The sequence below is a fragment of the Mesoplodon bidens genome (genome assembly GCF_964165515.1).
Source record: "Mesoplodon bidens genome assembly, chromosome: 5".
NCBI lineage: Eukaryota > Metazoa > Chordata > Mammalia > Artiodactyla > Ziphiidae > Mesoplodon > Mesoplodon bidens.
The window spans coordinates 139,772,693-139,785,628 of record NC_138161.1 but is presented as its reverse complement, the minus strand read 5'-3'; positions in this window follow the sequence as shown (position 1 = coordinate 139,785,628).

Sequence of the window (12,936 nt, the reverse complement as noted above, 5' to 3'; positions counted from 1 at the left end):
ATAGGTCTTTCACTTCCCTGGTTAAGTTTATTCCTAGTTATTTTATTCTTTTGATGTGAGTATAAATGAGATTGTTTTCTTGCTTTTTCTTTCTGATAGTTCATTATTAGTGTATAGGAAAGCACCAGATTTCTTTATATTAATTTTGTATTTGGCAACTTTACTAATTCATTCATTAGTTCTAATAGCTTTTTGGTGGAGCATATAAGGTTTTCTATATATCATATGATGTCATCTGCAAATAGTGACAGTTTTACTTCTTCCCTTCCAATTTGAATGCTTTTATTTCTTTTCCTTGTCTATTGTTATGACTAGGACTTCTAGTACTATGTTAAATAGAAGTGGCAAGAGTAAGCATCCTTGTCTTGTTCCTGATTTTAGAGGAAAGGCTTTCATTTATTCACCATTGAGTATGATGTTAGCTGTGGGTTTGTCCTAAATTGTCTTTGTTATACTGAGATATGTTCCCTCTATACCAACTTTGATGAAAGGGTTTTTTTTTTTTTAATCATGAATTGATGTTGAATTTTGTCAAATGTTTTTCTGCATCTATTGAGATGATCATGTGATTTTTATCCTTCCTTTGTTAATGTAGTGTATCACATTGATTGATTTGTGGATATTGGACAATCTTTGCATCCCTGGAATAAACCCCACTTGACTGTAGTGTATGATCCTTTTTTATGTATTGTTAATTTGGTTTGCTAATATTTTGTTGAGGATTTTTGCATCTATGCTTATTAGAGATATTGCCCTGTAATTTTCTTTTTTGTGTGTGGTGTCGTTGTCTGGTTTTGGTATCAATGATGGCTTCATAAGATATGCTTAGAAGGTTTCCCTTCTCTTCAATTTTTGGAAGAGTTTGAGAAGGATAGGAAGGATCGGTATTAAATCTTCTTTGAATGTTTTGTAGAATTCACCAGTGAAACCATCTGGTCCTGGGGTTTTGTTTGTTGGGAGCTTTTTTTAAATTACTGTTTCAGTCTCTTTATTAGTCTATTAAGATTTTTATTTTTTATGATTCATTTTTGGATGATTGTATGTTTCTAGAAATTTATTTCTTCTCGGTTGTCCAATTTATTGATGTATAATTGGTTGTAGTAGTCTCTTATGATCCTTTGTATTTCTGTGGCATCAGTTGTAACTTCTCCTCTTTCATTTATGATTTTATTTATTTGAGCCCTCTCTCTTTTCTTCTTGGTTAGTTTAGCTAATGGCTGGTCAATGTTGTTTATCTTTTCAAAGAAGCAGCTTTTAGTTCCATTGATCTTTTTATTGTTTTACTATTTCATTTATTTATGTTCCGGTCTTTATTATTTCCTTCCTTCTGATAATTTTGGAGTTGTTCCTTTAGGTGTAAAGTTAGATTGTTTACTTGAAATTTTTCTTGTTTCTTGAAGTAGGAATGTATTACTGTGAAATTCCCTCTCAGAACTGCTTTTGCTGAATCCCATAGATTTTGGTATGACATATTTCTGTTCTCATCTGTTTCTAGGTATTTTTTTTATTTTACCCTTGATTTCTTTGATTATCCATTGGTTATTCAGTAGCATGTTGTTTAATCTTCATCTTTTTGTGTTTTTTTATCCCTTGGGGTTGATTTCTAGTTTTATACCATTGTGTTCAGAGAAGATGCTTAACATGATTTTAATCTTCTTGAATTTATTGAGATGTGCTTTGTGACCTAACATGTAATCTATCCTTGGCAATGTTGCATATGCACTTGAGAAGAATGTGTATTCTGCTGCTTTTGGATAGAATGTTCCATATATATCAATTAAGTTCATTTGATGTAAGTGGTGTATTGAAGTCCCCCAATATTATTGTATTGCTTTCAATTTCTCCCTTTAAGTTCAATAATATTTACTTTACATATCTTGGTGCTCTTATGTTGGGTGTATATACTTTTATAATTGTTATATCTTCTTCCTGGATTGACCCCATTATCATTATGTACTGCCCTTCTTTGTCTCTTATTACAGTCTTTGTTTTAAAGTCTATTTTGTCTGATATGAGTATAGGCACTCCAGTTTTGTTTTTTTTTTCCATTTTCATATGCATGGAATAGCTTTTTCTATCCCTTAACTTTCAGTCTATGTGTGTCTTTATTTCTGAAGTGAAGTTATTTCTTATTTCTCTTGTAGGCAGCACATAGCTAGGTCTTGTTTTTTAATTCATTCAGCCACTCTATGTCTTTTGATTGGTGACTTTAGCCCATTTACATTTAAAGCAGTTATTGATAGGTATATAATTATTGCCATTTTGTTCATTATTTTCTGGATCCTCTCTGTTCCTTTATTCTTTTCTCTTTTCTTTTGTGTTTTTGTGGTTTTCTTTAGTTCTATGTTTAGATTTCCTTCTCATTTTCTTTTGAGTACTTATTCTAAGTTTTTTTTGTGTGGTTACCCTGAGGTTCACATATAACATCCTGTGTAAATAGCAGTCTGTTTTAAGTTGATAGCAACTTAAGTTTGAACATGTTCCAAAGTTTTATCTTTTTACTCCTCTCCATGTTTTATACTTTGATGACACATTTTACATCTTTTTATTTTATGTATCTCTTAACAAATTATTGTAATTTAGGTAGATTGTTCATCTCTGTTTTGTTTAGGTCTTTTTCTGAGGTTTTTGTCTTGTTTTTTGATTGGAATATATTCCTGTGTCTCCTTATTTTAAGCCCAATTCTCTGTGCTTGTTTCTATGTATTAGTTAAGTCAGTTACCTCTCCCAGTATTGAGGAAGTGGCCTATGTAGATGTCTTCTGGGGCTCAGAAACACAGTCCACCAGACATCAGAGCCAGGCATTCAATGGGTGTCCCCTATGTGGGCTGCATGTACACTCTTGTTGTGGTGGGGGCCACGGCTGCTGCTGCAGTGCACTGCTGTGGTGTGCTGGTGGGCAGGGTTGGCCCTTGGATAGCTACTGGCCCAGTCATGGCTGCTGCCAGCTGCTAGTGGGTGGAGTTATCACCTGTCAAGCTGTGAGTCCAAGTGGAGGCACAGGGGTGATCGGGGCTCTCAGCAGCGCGTGCCCACTGGTACTAACAGATTAGAGGGAATTCCGGAAAGGCACCTGAGAGCGTTTGCATTAGTATGGTAGCCTGAGATTGCAAAAATGTCTCCCACCAGTGTCTCAGTCCCCAGGAATTATCCTAACTGGTTCCTGCTCTCTGGCAGACACTTCAAGGTTAGCAAGTGGATCCCCTTCTATAGTCTATGAACCTTTCAATCTGGAGTTTTTGCACTGTTTTTCAGGTTGAGTGAGCCTGTGCACAAGCCCTTTAAGAGTAGGTTTTTCATTCCCTCCCTGTAGTTCTATAATTTTTCTGGACATATTCCCCATTGGTTTTCAAAGCCAGCTGTTTTGAGGGCTCATCTCTCCTGTGCAGGATATAAGAGTTGGGGTGCCTGATGTGGCGCTCACGTCTCTCACTCCTCAGGGAAAAAAGCCATAACTTTGTGTTCCTTCCTGACTGTGGATTGTTGCGACTGGGGTGTGGTCTTTCCCTTGGTGAGTCTGTATCTCTGTTTCTTCTACCTATATTAATGCTGTCCTTTTACCCTTTGTTGTGGAGACTATTCATCCAGCTTTTAGGTACCTTTCAAAGGGATTTATTCCATATGTAGCAGTGGGTTTGTTTTGTCCATGGGAGGAGGTAAGTTCAGGATCTTCTTATGCCACCATCTCAAACCCTCCCTCTATGCCTTATTTTAAATAGTTTAGCTAAATAATTTAGCCAAACTATTGGAGAGAGTGGGTAAATGTGATGCAATTATGTGGCAAAAATATAACTTGATTATAGATGAAGGTTATATGGGTCTTCCTAATACAGTTTGTTTTATTTTCTTTAGATTACTATTTTCTAATTAAAATGAGAAACAGAATGGTTAAAAGCCATCTGATGCTGTGCAAAGTAAAAGTGGGTAATGTTAATTGTCAATAAACATCCTAAGTCAGGTATACATATATTTTGAAACTGACATACTTTTTATTAGGCATCTCAGGTATTTTTGTTGAACCATCTGGCATCTTGAGTCACGTTCTCAGCATTCATAGCTTTAGTTCTGAGCAGTTTGTCCTGACCTATTTCTCACACCTGCTCTTTTCTACCTCCCCATACCCTTGGCTGTGACCTGGAAGTTCATTCTCCTCTTTCTACTATTTCCTTCCCTGGCTTTGAAGGTGGGTCCTTGGGAGAACAGATCTAGCTCTTGGAGCTGACCATGCTGTGTCTGGTGGCCTTGAGTAAACACCCTCGTGGTGGTGGAAGGTCTCCTATTCCCTGGGGGGTTCCTGATGCTCACACAGAATTTGTATAAATGAAACCAAATTTCCCTGTGCTTACCTGTTATTGCAAAACATAAAAGTGGTAAGTTTGATTTAGACCAAGCTTAGGGAGTACATCTGGGATGGACTGCCTTAACTTATAGGCCATGTGGCCTCTGTGAAAGCCTTGGGGGTCCTGGGGGGCACCTCAGGGCAGTATGCAGACTGCTCTACAACAGCTGAAATAATGTACAAGGAGAGACCCAGGCACTGCCAACTGGAGGACACAAGGCCTGTCTATTAATACACTGTGGTCCCAGAAAGCAAACATAAGTTCCCAACATACAGTCTCAAATAAGAAATCCCCAGTGTAGGTCTTTCCAGGTATACAGATTGATTTGTGACTGAGCTGCTTCCCACACAGGTAACGTCATGAAGCATGCTCTTGGGTGAGCAGCAGTAGGAATTTCATTACTTAAAAAACATGGGTATGGGCTTCCCTGGTGGCTCAGTGGTTGAGAGTCTGCCTTCCGATGCAGGGGACAGGGGTTTGTGCCCTGGTCCAGGAGGATCCCACATGACACGGAGTGGCTGGGCCCGTGAGCCGTGGCCATTGAGCCTGCGCGTCCAGAGCCTGTGCTCCACAACAGGAGAGGTCGCAACAGTGAGAGGCCCGCATACGGCAAAAAAATAAAAAAATAAAAAAATAAAATAAATAAATAAATAAAATAAAAATAAAAACCATGGGCAGTCACAAGCAATTCAGGGCAGAAGCTAGTGAGAAACGAGATGGTGAACCCAGACATCCTGCAGAACCTCCTCTCAAACAGTTCAGTTTTCATGCCCCAGCAGAGGTCCCCCTGTTCCCAGAAATCCACCCCTACCTTCTTGGTTGACTGGGAGCCATCCTCAGGGCTCTTCATCCCTCTTACTTCCTGTGGCCCTTCCCTGTGCTGTGTCTCGCCCAGAGTGACCATTCTGTGGTTTTCCATCAGTTTAGTGAGCTGCCCTGGTTGTCCAAGGCAGGACCTTCACCTTACCCAACTTCAGGGAGTTCCATTCACATGGAAAACAATGTTGGGAGAAGAAAAGAGTGGCTAAAATCCACATACAACATGGTAGCCCTGGCCCTTGAGGTGTAACATCTCACTTCCTGAACATTATGAACAATATGGAAATCTTCTGTTCCACCAGTGGAATTCTCTCATTGGTTGGCTGGAATGTCTTAGGATCTATCCATCAGCACAGTCTACACTCATTAGACGAGCACAGTCTTCAGATGGACCCAGCACAAGGACAGCTCCCATTCAGAGGCCATGAAGCCTGGGCCTACGGTGCTCTGTTCGTTTTTCCTTGTTGTGGCTGACTGGGGCCCTGCTGATCTGAACCGCTGCCCTCCCAGAGACAGGCAGCCTTCTTCGAGACTCACCTGATGTCATGCTGAAGATGGTCCATCCACATGGGTGGGTACTCACTTCCTCCACCAGAGGTTCTATGAGGAGAAAGCACACAGGCTGGTGACTCTTTGGGAAGATGGTATAAATGGTGTCCAGGACTGGGATCTTTCTCTCAATAGCTATATTTTGGAGAAAACTATGAGCCCCTGCTTAGAAAGCAAGGCCTGGGTGAGGATTCTTTCCCTCCAGAATCTTTCATATTATAGAAGATTGATCTGACCCACCAAGACTTGTCTTAAACTCTCCTGCATCTGCCCCCAGGAGTGACCCCTGGGTCCTTCCTTGGGGAGAAAGGCCTGAGAAGGGACCCCTGTTCCTCACTTGCCCCTAGAAAAGCTAACTGGGACATTTCCTTATTAGGTGCTGTGTTAGTTTCTGGGACTGCTGAAGTAAATTACCACAAAACAGGTGGTTTAAAGCTACAAAAAAGGATCCTCTTAAGGTTCTGAAATCAAGCTACAAGGCCACCCTTCCTCTGAGGGCTCTAGGGGAGAATCCTTCCTTGCCCTTCCTAACTTTTGGTGGCTCCAGATGTTCCTTGGCTTGTGCCCCATGATTCCAATCTCTGCCTCCAAGGTCACATTGCCTCCTCCTTTGTGTCTTTTCCTTTGTGTGTCTCTCTTATAAGAATGCATACTATTTTAACACATATATATATATGAAATCTAAAAAAAAATGGTTCTGAAGAACCTAGGGGCAGGACAGGAATAAAGATGCAGACATAGAGAATGGACTTGAGGACACGGGGAGGGGGAAGGGTAAGCTGGGACGAAGTGAGAGAGTGGCATGGACATATATACACTACCAAACGTAAAACAGATAGCTAGTGGGAAGCAGCCACATAGCACAGGGAGATCAGCTCGGTGTTTTGTGACCACCTAGAGGGGTGGGATAGGGAGGGTGGGAGGGAGACACGAGGGAGGAGATATGGGGATATATGTATATGTATGGCTAATTTACTTTGTTATAAAGCAGAAACTAACACACCACTGTAGAGCAATTATAATCCAATAAAGATGTTAAAAAATAAAAAATAATAAAAAAGAATGCATATGATTGAATTCAGGGTCCACCTAGATAATCCAGAATAATCCCCCCTCTAGCGATCCTTAACTTAATCACATCTTTGCCATATAAGTTAATAATGAGAGGTTTCAGGGATCACAACATGCATGTGTCTTTTTGGGGGCCCACCATTCAGCCCACTACAGATAGTTAGTTAGCTACTGGAAGGGTCTGCATCCTATCCTGCTCTCCATGAGTGAGCATGGGCCTGGCAGAGGGGAGTGCTCATTTGATGCTTGCAGAATGGATGGATGAAATGCACACAGGGTGGCCATGAATCCTAAGAGGTGTCAGGGGCTGGAAGGAAGATGGTGTAAATTCTGCTCCCATCCCTGTTCTTGACAGAGCTGCCTTCTTTCCTGGTCACATGCTTTGAGACTAGACATGGCTTGAATCTCTGAGAGCCATGCTCAAGTAGGGAAGCTTTATTACATCCCAAAAAGTCATAAATATTTGGAGAGTGAAAGCAGTTCCTGCAGCAGTGCTGGAGAGATGGTAAGTTAGATGTTTGATTTTGATTCTGGCTCAACCAAGAGGTCATGCGTGTGTGGGAATGGGATGGTTTTGCTTCTCTTCCCAGCAGGGTAATTGCTGTTGGAGCCAACTACCTGTGACCACGTGAGATGGATTAAAGACTTCCCAGGAGGTGGGGCTGGATCTCTGTCCATGGGCCTCCTGAGATGGTGACAGAGGGGAGCCAGCATGAGCTATTGGTCCTCTGGTTCCTGCCAGCAGTGGCTGTCTGGGAAGACATCCCCAGGAATGAATAGATATAGCCAGGAAAGCTGGGGTGATAGTGGGTGTCCCTGTGGTATTCTGGGAGTAGATTCAGTCTGAGGAGAAGTGAGTAGAACCACAGGTAAGATGGACATGGCTTGAGAACCAAGGCCAGTCGGGAGAAGCTGACAGGCACAGGAACAATTCCTCTATGGCTCAGAAAATAGAGTCTGACTCCCTCCATTGGCCATGCTGGGTCTCTTCTCTGCACACAGCCCCTGAGCACGGTTGGGAATGCTAATTCAGGCTCCCCACATGTGGCCATTCTGAGCTGCTATTTGGAATCTATTGTGGGCTCCCTGGTTTGCTGGAGGACTTCCTGTGCCCCAAACAGGAAGCAGGACAAAAGCCCCTCTATGTTAGTTTCCCCTTAGCCTATGTACAATCCTCCACCACCTGGAGGGGAAATTCAGAACAGGCCTCTCACATCTGCTTCTTCTACCTGTTTCTCTTTCCCTTTCTCTTCTTCACTAAGGATGGGATTTCTACTTCCGGTTCCTATTTAAAGGGAGTTTCCCATATGCCCTTTCTGCTCCCTCCCTTCCTCCCACAATAATGGCCGGCTGGAGGCTGAGAAACATGCTTTATGCAGGAAAAGGTGAAAAGCACATTAATTTAGTGTTTTCAGAATTTTATCTTATTTTATCTACGAGCATGGGTGACTATGTAGCACGCATAGAACGGTGTCAACAATGTTTTCTTTCCTTGCAGAGCTCACCATTAACAAAAGAAGAAAGAACCTACATATTTTTTAAAAACACCAAACTTGTAAGAAAAACTAACAGCCAAAGCTAACCATTCTAATCAAGGAGGAGAACAGAGCTCTGGAGGACACTTCTCAGTTCTCTGGAGCATGGAATCTCCAGCATGGAATGGAGCTTGGAGATGAAGAATCAAAAAAGAAGAGTGGTTTCAGTGTCCTGGCTAAAGACCATATGTTTGCAATATTAAAGTAGCAAAACTGTTTATTGGGGTCTCCTTGATGTTCCATTGCCAAGGGGAATCATTTGCCTCCCTTGCATTAGAATCATTATTGCTACTGTTTACTGTATATTGTATAATGTGTAGTATCTTGTCTTTCCTAGCAAAGATTCCAGTTCTGCCTGCATTTTCCTGTGGTTCAAAGTTTGAAGTCTCACTTAAGCTAATAAATGTCTGACCTTCCCAAGGGAAATATATACAAAACTCTGACTTCCAAGTATTGTGATCATTTCTGCTGGAGACATGGATTGGCTCATCATCCCAACCTTGAACTCTTAGATCCTTACGGCACACCAGATTAACCGGTTTGCAGTTTATTCAGGCAGTTACATATTCTTCACGGGCAACGGTTTAACTTTTAAACTGGTGCCAGATCCAGCTCATGCAGTTTTAAGATGGTCCAGTGATCTCACTACCTTAAAAGTTGCACACAATTTGATTAATAACCCAGAGCTCAAATGTTTCCAAAAGGAAAAGAAAATTCATTTCACAAATCAATTTCCCAAATTGTTCAATATTTTTTGGCATTAGCTCTCAATTTAACCACTGGAACTGGATCATTAAAAAAATCTATTCTCAGATCATAACATCTGAGAGACCAATCGTATTCCTTAAGAATAAATGTCAAACAGTCTCTTAATGTTTCCAATTATTTGCATTTATTTTAATAGGTTTTTCTGATCAAGAGCAATGCATGCACATTGTGGAAGAAAATTAACTATAAAAGAGCACAAACAGTGAAAATCCTTTTGAAAGAGTCAATAAGACACCCACAATGAGCATTTTGGTGTATATCCATCAGATATTTTTTCCTGTTAGGTTGAACTACATGAAATTGCCAATATTCGATCAATCATTTTTGATTTACAAAATGGCAGTTTCAATGGTTCTACCTCATATAGATATGTGCATACAAGCCTCCATATTTATTTCAAAACTTGACTATATTTGCCTAATATCTCTGGAACAATTCTCCATGTTGAAATATATCTTTTTTTTTAATATATCAAGTATTTATTTCTCATTTATTGCAGATTACATTTTTGTTAATTACATGGATTAACACTAATGACATTTGATCAGTTTCTTGTTATTAGACACTGTTTCAAACACTCTCTATATTAAAAACAATAGGTGGATAAACATCTATATATTGACATATTTATGCACAACCATGATACATCCTAAAGATAAATTCTGAGGAGTGAACTTCTGGCTTAAAGGACACGTAAAAGTTTAAGACTTTTGATGAGCACTGCCAAATTGCTCTGCTAAAAAAGGAGAGTATGAGGGTGTCCATTTCCCTGTTTGGGCTATCGTTGCCTTAATCTTGACTTATATGATAGTTTGGAAAATGGTATCTAACTGTTTTAATTTGCATGTATTTGATTAACAGAGAAGTTTAACTTTTTTTTTCATTAGATCATTTCTTTTCTTTTTTCATTGAAGTTGACTTACAACATGATATTATTTTCAGATGTACAACATACCGATTTGATATTTTTATAGATTATGCACCATACAAAATCATTACAATATTATTTACTATTTCTTATGCTATCCATTATATCTTTGTGACTTATTTATTTTATAACTGGTAGTTTGTACCTCTCCGTCCCCTTCACCTGTTTCATCCATTCTAATTTTTAATGGGTCACTTATATTTCTTCTTTTATAAAATGCCTTCTTATAGGTCTTGTTTTGCTTGATATTTAGAATTTACATATTTATATTTGTATTGATTTGATGAAGTCCTTAATATATGGAGGATACACTCAATGGTATTATATTGCAAACTTGTCATTTGTCTTTTACTTTTAAAGCTTTCAAATTTTGAAACCCACAAATCCCTTTTCTTATCATTTTCCTAGAAATGTCTTCAGTTTTTCAGGCCTCTGATAGCCAAATATTTTTACCATGGAAATCATGGAGATAACATAAGCTGTAGCTAGAAACCAAACATGGTTTTGTATCACATTCTTGCCACCTAATTACTGTGTGATCTCAGGAAGTAATTCAGTATCTCTGAGCTTCAGTTTCCTTATCTATGCTAGACAATTTCTAATATCCTTTCTGGTTCTGGTGAGTCTATGAACTGGCAAATATTAAAGTTTACATTTGATGTGCATTTATGTTTTAGAGGAGCATTTTTTCTCAATTTTAATAAAAATTGAAAAGGAATTTAATGGAGAGAAGAGCCTGCTAAAGTAAATGATTTATTTTTTTAAAAAAAGCTTTGTACTCAGCCTAAAAATATAGTCAATCTTAAAAGAATGCTCATTTGAAATGTAGGTCTGGGAGCCTATCTTCTGAGGGTAGACAAATATATCTTTAATGAAAGTATTACATGGATTTTGTTAAATGAGTCCTGCCATTTATTTAATTAGTTTTTTGTTATTGGATGTTTTTGTTATTCCCTCTCCTCACTTTTAAAATTTGCTAGTGTAAGTAAGACTGCAATAAACATTCTTATTCCCATCTGACTGTTTTCTAAGAACAGACTTTTAGAAGTAGATTTTCTGGGTTAAAAGAATTGAATGTTTTAAGTAATATCGATGGTGCAGACCAAAAAAGGGAAGGCTGGGTCTTGGAAAGAGGTTAGACAGGGCTTTCCACATGCCTGGGTTTGAAACATGCCTCATCCAATAGCCTAAACTGTTTTTATCCTTTGGTGAATTGTGTTATATTGACCTTAAAGGGTTGACATAAAGATTAAATAAGATATATTATACAAAGTGTCTGCTGCCTTCTTGGCCTTGGTGTTAAAGTTTTACTGAGTTCTGCCCACCAGAGCAACAGCCAGCTCTACCCACCACCAGTCCCTCCCATCAGGAAACTTGCACAAGCCTCTTAGATAGCCTCATCCACCAGAGGGCAGACAGCAGAAACAAGAAGAACTACAATCCTACAGCCTGTGGAACAAAAACCACATTCACAGAAAGATAGACAAGATGAAAAGGCTGAGGGCTATGTACCAGATGAAGGAACGAGATAAACTCCCCCCAAAAACTAAATGAAGTGGAGATAGGCAACCTTCCAGAAAAGGAATTCAGAATAATGATAGTGAAGATGATCCAGGACCTCAGAAAAAGAATGGAGGCAAAGATCAAGAAGATGCAAGAAATGTTTAACAAAGACCTAGAAGAATTAAAGAACAAACAAACAGAGATGAACAATACAATAACTGAAATGAAAACTACACTAGAAGGAATCAATAGCAGAATAACTGAGGCAGAAGAATGGATAAGTGACCTGGAAGACAGAATGGTGGAATTCACTGCTGTGGAACAGAATAAAGAAAAAAAGAATGAAAAGAAATGAAGACAGCCTAAGAGACCTCTGGGACAACATTAAACAAAACAACGTTCATGTTATAGGGGTCCAGAAGGAGAAGAGAGAGAGAAAGGACCAGAGAAAATATTTGAAGAGATTATAGTTGAAAACTTCCCTAACATGGGAAAGGAAATACCCACCCAAGTCCAGGAAACGCAGAGAGTCCCATACAGGATAAACCCAAAGAAAAACACGTCGAGACACATAGTAATGAAACTGAGGAAAATTAAAGACAAAGAAAAATTATTGAAAGCAGCAAGGGAAAAATGACAAATAACATACAGGGGAACCCCCATAAGGTTAACAGCTGATTTCTCAGGAGAAACTTTACAAGCCAGAAGGGAGTGGCATGATAAACTTAAAGTGATGAAAGGGAAGAACCTATAACCATGATTACTCTACCCAGCAGGATCTTATTCAGATTCGATGGAGAAATCAAAAGCTTTACAGACAAGCAAAAGATAAGAAAATTCAGCACCACCAAACCAGCCATACAACAAATGCTAAAGGAACTTCTCTAAGTGGGAAACACAAGAGAAGAAAAGAACCTACAAAAACAAACTCAAAACAATTAAGAAAATTGTCATAGGAACATACATATCGATAATTACCTTAAACGTGAATGGATTAAATGTTCCTACCAAAAGACACAGGCCTGCTGTACGGATACAAAAACAAGACCCATCTATATGCTGTCTACAAGAGACCCACTTCAGAACTAGGGATATATACAGACAGAAAGTGAGGGGATGGAAAAAGGTATTCCATACAAATGGAAATCAGAAGAAAGCTGGAGTAGCAATACTCATATCAGATAAAATAGACTTTAAAATAAAGAATGTTACAACAGACAAGGAAGGACACTCCATAATGATCAAGGAATCAATCCAAGAAGAAGATATAACAATTATAAATAAATATGCACCCAACATAGGAGCACCACAATACATAAGGCAACTGCTAACAGGTATAAAAGAGGAGATCGACAGTAACACAATAATAATGGGGGATTTTCACCCCCACTTACACCAATGGACAGATCATCCAAAATGAAAA